The following is an 8,919-nucleotide window of genomic DNA, read 5'->3' as shown; positions in this document are numbered from 1 at the left end:
ACTGTTGGGAATTCTGCGTCTACTTCTGCAATAGATAGCAGTTATCTGTAGCATGCTTCCCTCATATTTGAAAAAATGTTCACCATAATGCAAGCGTTGTGCTCGGTCCTGCTTGTACCTCTGGTCTCAATGGCATTGGTCCTCGTCCCGCTAGGTAGTTCGCGAAGACTGGACAATGGTCCTTGTCATGTCCCTGGCCTTTGCACCTTACGCACCATACCTACTTGCGCGCCTCTGGGTGAGGTGTTCTGTCTTGTCTCAAACTCTGCATCTCAAGACACGATTTTTTCAATGGCACATGGATCTATTGAACTCCTAGTTTAGGATCTTATATCGGGGTCTTGTATAGTCTCATTGCGATCTCCAAGGAATCAGCCTGAGTGGTTAGCTTTTGCTGTGACAATGTGTTCCTTAGATGCGGCATTAGCGATGCTACAAACCATGCACGGTGTTGCCCATCCATCAAGGTCATATTGGCTTCACGAATTGTACACTTCAATCTCTAATCCAGCTCCCAGGGGATCTCACCTGGAAGCATCGCGATTTCCTTAAATCCAATGATCGACTGTGTCTCTGATTTTTGCCTGCTAAATTCCTTGTTTAGCGTAGCTTGGATATCCGTGATCCTTGCATTTGGATTGTCATTGGAATGCTTAATGTACCAAGTCAATGCATGATCCTGCAGAGTGCTAACCAGCGTTGATTTCTTTATTGTCATCTGTGACTCCCTGCGCTTCCCATACAGCCCTCACCATGAACCAAAACTGGTCCGAATGTTCATTCCCTACTCCTTTGAACACCAGCAACTTTATCGCGCTTACCATATTGGACTATGGTGGTGGCGGAGGTGGTGTGGGCGAAGATGGGGGTGAAGATGGTGAAACTGGTGGTGGTGTAAGTGGGAGTGGTATGCACAAAATTCGCTGCTTTATAAAACTGATCGCACTTCTTGGTGAAACCTTTGCGAGCTCTTCCTTGTTTTCTCGCGGAGGTGAAATCAAGGGGCTAGTTTCTAGTTCTACACTACCTTCATTTCTGTAGATCCTCCCACTTCACGTAGCCCCAAACATCAATTTATTCGCATAACCCGCTTTTCACATAGTAGCATTTTAATCCAAGTGTTCAAAGATTTAACGTACTTACCTCGCGATCCTTTAAGGAAGCGTTGTTCCGCCTCACTATAGTTGACTGAAGTATCTACCACGAACTCGGTGATAAATCCTCCTATAATTCGATTGAGCCAATGATCCACAGTGCATGCATTCTTATCTTCCGATACTTCCAATCTGCGTACCAACTTTGGAGTCCACACAATAGGTTTGTCGAGCCTACACCTTCCTTGATTATCTGCTAGCTTCGTGATCCACTTGTACAACTCAGAGGGGAAGGATGCAAAGAAAATTTTGTGGATTTCCATATATAAGTAGCAATCTAACCACTCTTCCTTTGATAATCGTGGATTCCTATTTTCCTGCACCGCGAACTTGTGAATCTTTCTATCCAACCACTCTTCAATTCCTTTCTTTGTCAGATTCCAGTGATATGACATCAAACATCTCTATGCAGATCCCAATCCCAACAATGTAACCATTTATTGGCTTATTGGGGCCTGACCCAGGTTCGGAGTTAAGTTAGCCAAACAAATCCTAGTACTACTGGCCCTTTCGGCAACAGTCCACGGAGCGCGAACTGAGGTCTCACCTGAAGTAGTATGGGAGGATGCTAGAACTAGGTTTCCGCACCTTGGAGATGTCTGAGGAGTTCAACTAGTTCGCAGTTTTACCCTGCGCGTAGGTTGCTTCACGCACTTTCCCATACTTCGCAGCCTAATATACTGCCTTCGCGTAGCCCTACCCAGGGGCTAAATGTCACGCTCTGCGTTATTACCCAAGGCCTTACTAGTATTCCAACGTTAGTTAATTAGCTTTGCCTACTTGAGTGCTTTAAGTATACTTAACAATATAAACCATTCATACAGGTGCGTGCAGTAAATAAACAATATATTTGCAAATTATATCAATCATTCATTAACCCAAGAACAAATACACAGAATTATAACAAAACTTCTCTTTATTAATTCCTTCCTTGGTTATAGACTCGACTTCGCCCTGTGCACTCAGCTACAGGGGTCCGCGCACTCAACTGCGGACTATTAGGCCTCTGCGCACTCAGCTGCAGAGCCTTCTCCTACTCTACGACCCAAAGACACACTTCAACTTGTGACTTAATCACTTAGACTTTTTCCTACTACCTTCTTTTTCTTCCTTTACACTTAGACGCTCACTCTATTTATACAATCCCATGGTCCGCAAACCATGGGTAGGTCTGTCCAACCGACATTACATTACAATGCTAGGGCAGACAACTATGTGACTCTATCATACATTTGCACCCCGCGCCCACAATTCGTGAAGCTTTACAATAAGATTTGGTCAAAACTTGGGCTTTGAGCCCCAAAACATGCCTTGGGAGGATTCCATGCCCAACAATATCCCTGCAATACTCTGACTCACAAGTTGTAGCGCACTTCATGGTTTTCTCATAATATTACCCTCTTTGTCACTATTAGAAGATTGTAATAGCGGACTATATTCAGACCCTGGTTCTTCGTTCCTTATGAATTCTCTCCCACTTCGCGTAGTCCCAAACATCAATTTAAATGAATAACCATCTTTTCGCACAGTAACATCTTAATCCAAGTCTTTAGAGATTTCAGGTACTTACCTCTAGGTCCTTTCAATAACCAAACTATAGCTGGTAGACGAATCAATTGTGAACTCAATGATGAATCCTCCTAGAGTATGATCAATCCAGTGGTCGACGGCCCGCGTGATGTTATTTTCTGAAGCCTCCAAGTGCTTAACCAGTTCTAGGGTCCACATAATAGGGTCGTCAAGCTTCCATATACCGTGACTATCCGCCAATCTAGACAGCCACTCGTGTAATTCACAAGGGAAAGAGAAAAATAATATTTCGAGTTCGTTTGTGAATAGGTATCTATTCAACCACTCTTCTTTTATTAAGCAAGGATTTCTGTTCTCCTGAGTTGCAAACATGTGCAACTTCCGATTGATCCACTTCTTGATTTCCTTCTTAGTTGGGAACCACTTATTCGACATCACACATTCCTTAGATAGATCCTGGTTCCAGGAATGGAACCATTTGTTGGCTTGATGAGGCCTAACCCAGGTTCAAAGTTAGTTGCGCTAACCAACAAACCCTACACTCCTAGCCCTTTCGGAAACAACCCCTGTAGTGCAGACTACAGTCTCACCCGAAGCAGTATTTGAGGATGACATGATCAGAGTTCTGCATCAAGAGGTGTGTGTGATAGGTTCATGTGGTTCCTAGGGCTTGTTTCTATTTTCACAAACCCTAACCCTTCCGAAATAGATAATTACAGTAATTTACTTAAACAACTTCCACAGCTTCACAAAAGACTTTAATCATTCATAACATATATAAATAGTACCGATCTACTACTTTTGCACACAAGATAAGCATTAATTCATATAAAGTGCAATAGAGAGCGAAAATACAGAAAACTGCAGAAGTAAGAATAAATACACCAGTGCACAAGAATTGGATAAAAACAGTCTTTATTAAATGTAATCGTTTAAATACAGACTCTTTTCCTTATGTACTCAACTGCAGGGCCCACACACTCAGTGTGCCGACTTACCAATGTCTCCGCGCACTCAGTTGCAAGGACCTTCCCCTTCGCCTATGTATAGAAAACAAACCTTTCTTGCTTTAGCTTACTTGTCTTTACAAAGATTCCTATTTATTTGATTCTTCTTTAGACCTATTTATAACTTTTCTTTTACAATACCATGGTCTGCGGACCATGGGCGGGTTTCAAAACCTCCCTACCACCTATGCACCTAAGGGACTAATGCCCCCTTTGACTCTGACTATCTTCACTCTAGGCTTCCATATTTCATAGAGACTTTACATCTTTACAAAAAGAAATTGCAAAATTTACCCATGGACCCCTTCCCAACAATTAATATATGTGTTCTTCATCATTCTAGCAAATATATCTACATGTACACATGGTTAAATTGTTGGATAGCCCCAAAAATATAGAATAGTCTCATTATCATAATTAATTTGTTCTTAAGATTCTGCCATAGTTAGTGAATGGGGACAAATGACGAAGCCGCTCGTAAGAAAAAATATACTTTGGTGTCTCTTGATGATGAAGCCACTGAATAGCAACAAATACTACAGTATAGCTATGATGATTATATAGGTCATCCTAATATTATAGACGAGGGTGGTGGTGATTCGCCCTCACACTTTATATTTTCCTCTTGGAGCATTTTTTTTAAGTTGTGGTTATGTTAAAAAGTCATGCATGATTCCCAAATCATCAGACAAAAGTGTGAGAGCAAATCAGTCTCAGATGAATAATAGCGTGCTAATCAAGTGCGTGATTTCATTTGTGGTAAAAATACAATTAAAATAATGGAATGAGTAAAATACTTGGGGACTTTTGTTACCAACGATGAAGCTGTCAAAACTGAATATTGTCAAATTCCCTGAATAAGGAGAATGATTGACGTACATTACATGAAATAAGGGATTTATGGTGGAAATGTAAAATCCAATATCAAAAATAAGAACGCAAGGAGAATGGAATGAGTAAAAATAGTTGACCGACGTTGGAGACTTTTGTTACAAATGATGGAGTTGTTAAAACTAAAGATTGTGAAAATTCTTGAATAAGGAGAATGATTAACGTGTAATCTTTTGTCATTGATTTCACTAGGTATGAAAGAGTACTCATATCACTGATATGAATAAGATTATGTAGAATACTTATCATTATAACATTTCTCTTATTTGGTTTTATAGTTGTTATTGGTAATAAGGTTACTTTGAGTGAAATTGGTTTTATTAGTATAATCTTGACAGTTACTGATGTTAGTAAGTGTCGTAACATTCATAGTATTGACTAGGTTCCAACGACTCATGCTTTATGACAGAATTGTGGAATAACAAGACTGCTAAAGCCATTATCGTAATCAGAGGAGGAAAAATAGCAGCCATTTCATTCCCCTGTAATCGAAAATGGCAATGCAGAAGGACAAGGCTCCTCTCCCATCCTCCAAGACTTCCAAGTCTACCGGTGGGAAATAGAGGTAGAAGAAATGGAGCAAAGCAAAGCAAAAGTAGAAGGTGAATAACATGGTGTTGTTTGATCAAGCCACTTACGATAATCTTCTCTCTGAAGTGCCCAAATACAAGCTCGTCACCCCTTCCATTTTTTCAGATAGGCTAAGGATTAATGGTTCACTTTCCATAAAGGATATCAAGGATCTGATGGAACAAGGTTCAATCAGCATGATTTCTGCTCACTCAAGTCAACAGATTTACACCAAAGCAACTAAACATGAAGTTCATGTTTTTTTTAATGTTTGTATGGAAGTTGGCATTCCTGATTTTTCAAGCGGACATATAAGTCATAGTTTGTAGTTCAAATGTGTCATCTCTTAGGTTAGTGACAGAAAAGTGTATACAATATTTGCGAAATACCTTAAATTTCGATGAGTTCTTATCATGTTTTTTTCATCATATTTATTCTTTGTGCAATTCTTTTAAATATTTCATTAAGATTCAATTGCTTAATTTCATCTGTGGGATGCATGTTTTCCTTGTCAAAGCCTTTAACGTAGTTAAACAATAGTGTAAGCAAACCAACATTATTGGTATTCTCGAAACTCTCTTTGGATCACTAGCAAGTAAGACGAGGGTGAAGGCCTCCACTAAATGTAATTATGGAGGAATTTAAATCATTTGAGAGTCCCTTTGTATTCTGAGTCCAAGCTCCAACCTAACACAACTTTTGTGCGAGATAAGGAGCAGATGGTGGAAGGCTCAACCCTATTAGTAGAGGAGTGAAATCGAGTTGAAAGAAAGTGTCATGTTTCTCTTTCAATTCCAAAGCACCGTCGATGTCCAGTAAGGGAAGCAATTAACCATTAGTATGTTCATAGAGAAGGAAAATCCCGGAATACAATTCCCTTCTGATTATTCGCCCATCAAAGTAAGAGGGGATCCGGGTGCCCAATAATAGAAAGTACTCATAATATTGTTTTCTGTATATATAAACCTATTCTCATTCTACCACAACATATTGTGTGTTTAGGATCCAAAACCATTTATATCCCATTTCAATTTCGAATAAAAGATTCAAATTTATTTTCCGTTGATGTCCACGACTTCTTAGCAAAAAAATAAAATAGCAGGATGGGACCCAATTTTTTTTTTCAAAACAAAAAAAACAACATCCTTGCATTAATTAAAACAAAAGATGTTACAATTTTTGCAGTAATAACTGAGTTAGCCAGAGAGCAGATTTCAGAAATAACTGAATTTGAAATTCCATGGATCATAACTGTAGATCTATTCAGAAAAACACAAAGAATATTCTGGCATGGAGAACGACATGGAGAATCTTAGCACCAGATCTATTATCCAGATCTATTATGTCACATGTTGTCAACAAGAAAATGTTGTCACCCACATTAAGAATAAATTTTAAAATAAATTTTAAAGAATGCACCAGCATAAACCCTAATCAACCAACTTTTCAAATTCTATTTAAAAACTAAAAAAATCAGGCATTTATAAATATGCCCTTACGAAATGCATTCTATGTAACAAAATTAGGGCATAACACACATACCTGAGAGCATCAGATACCAACAAATAATCCTCAAATATGCTTTTAAAAAAAATTACTGCTCATAAAAGGACACATGTACCTAGAGGATCAAAAAGAAATAATCCTAAAGCCTCAAGCCTAAAGTTTTTGTCAAATCACCGCACTTCTATGAGCTCCTCCACCTGCTGCATATACATATGCGAGTAAAAAATAACCTTCCTTATCATTCAATGTACTACACTCTTGTAAAAAATATCCACCTGCTGCATATACATATGCGAGTAAAAAATAACCAACCTTATTATTCAATGCACTACACTCTTCTCCCTCATATATATATATCACAGAAAGAAAGATCCATTTTTAGTATTCATACGAGCATATTCGTTTAAGGCATTTTTTTTCCCTGCTTAGGTAGAAGGTTATGATTATAAACTCACAGTTAGAGGGTTTAGCTTTTAAGCCATTAAAGGTGGAGGACAAAGGTAAAGGTCTATTTGTCCATGATTATTCCTTTAATTTTTTATAATTATTTCTCATTTTAATTATTCTTTTAATTTTAAATTTTTATTATTTTCTATTAATATAAATTCAAGATTTATTTCTGAAGTAAAGGAGAAATCCTAACATTAACCAGTTGAATTCCACCCATAATTTGGAATTGTAACACTCCTAATTTGGAATTGTAATTTTAGTTGTTGATGGTGTATAATTATATAAGTTTTTGAATATTTAAATTAATTATATATTTAAATCTGAATGATATCAAATTATAATTTTGTTATTAAACTTGGCTACAATTTTTCAAAAAACAAACAAATATATATATATAACGATTTTACATTTATTTTAATTTAAAATAATAATTATCTATTTACTATACCATAAAAAAAGGTAAAAAATAAGTTTCAATCAATCATGTGAAATCTAAATTATGCATTTATTTATGGTAATTGATTTTTTCATAAAACATTTTTGCAAGAGCCCAATTACAATTATTGATAGGGTTATTTTGTGATCTAAAAGTCCAAGAGAGCTATTTTTAATTTACTATAAGCAAGAAGGCTTTTTAGTTTCTTTTTAGTTTTGATTTTAAATACAACTTGACTATCCCAAGTATCCCAAAGCATGAATTAGACCTAATAAATTATTTATGCTAAATATGATGATGTGGCATTACAAAACTTTGACCCAACTTGACCTCACAACTCATGTCCATAAACCCATCCTATTTAATGGAAATGGGACTCAACCTACATAAAATACACACATGTATTAATGGCCTCTCAATTCATCTAATACTTAAGAACATAGGACCGTCATGCCCTTCCCATACTGATTTACACATGATCTTGACCATGTGATAAGTCTTCACATAATTGTTTTCCACACTCAACTGGTTCAAAATTGTAACATGCATCCTTTATTGTTCCTTTCTACTCAATGAGTTGTTTATTGATGCCTTGATTGATTAAGTTCCAACCAAAATATACATGCTATACCACATATCTAAAAACCCATTATGGTCCTTCATGTGTCATTCTCAAACCCTTCACATGTTTCACCCTTTCATTCATGCATCAAGTTGGCCTCGCAGTTCACTAGCACTCTTTGTCTATGCATCAATCCTACTTCCCAACTTTCCCATGCACATTTGTTCCTTGCCCTATATGAACTCTTCTTCTCCCATTCTTATATGATGGAAACCCCATAGTTGTGTTACATTTGATGATGGAATATCATGTGGCTTGTGCCACTCATTCTATTTGATCATGTGTATGTTGAAATCTCACCTATCCAACCAACATCATGAAATGGCATGCCACTCAATTGATCCAACTTGCTAATTTGTGTGATGGAATTTGAATTAACACACCCACAAACTGAATTTTGTGGTGCCATGTAACTAAAATTACCTTACATTCCCATGGTCATCATCCTCTAATTACAAAATGACCCTCATGCAAGTTATATATGCACTACCTTATCAACATGGTCTATCTCTACCACAATCTCAGGTTATGGGTGAAGTACATTGACAAAGCACCGGCCATGAATTCCATTTAATTGGTTGGATGCAATTGAGACCATGAGTCCATGGAAAGCAGATACTGAGGGACTTGTCATGGAGGAAGAAACTACGTAGTTGAAGCATGATGTTGATGGATTAGAAGAGGAGGGTGAATTGAAGGAGTATGTTCCACTTCTAATAGAGACACATTTGGAGAGTACTGAGAGTACATCAC

General features: G+C 37.4%; 1 pseudogene; it reads left to right on the top strand.

The window, feature by feature from the left end:
• The first annotated feature begins 5,076 nt into the window (after positions 1 to 5,076).
• LOC149235065 (small ribosomal subunit protein eS25 pseudogene) lies at positions 5,077 to 5,481 on the top strand (annotated as a pseudogene).
• Positions 5,482 to 8,919: the final 3,438 nt, after the last annotated feature.

Source organism: Pinus tabuliformis, chromosome 8 (genome assembly GCF_031772625.1).
Source record: "Pinus tabuliformis cultivar Carrire ecotype Pingquan chromosome 8, CPIR1, whole genome shotgun sequence".
NCBI lineage: Eukaryota > Viridiplantae > Streptophyta > Pinopsida > Pinales > Pinaceae > Pinus > Pinus tabuliformis.
This window is presented reverse-complemented; position numbering and strand designations above follow the sequence as displayed.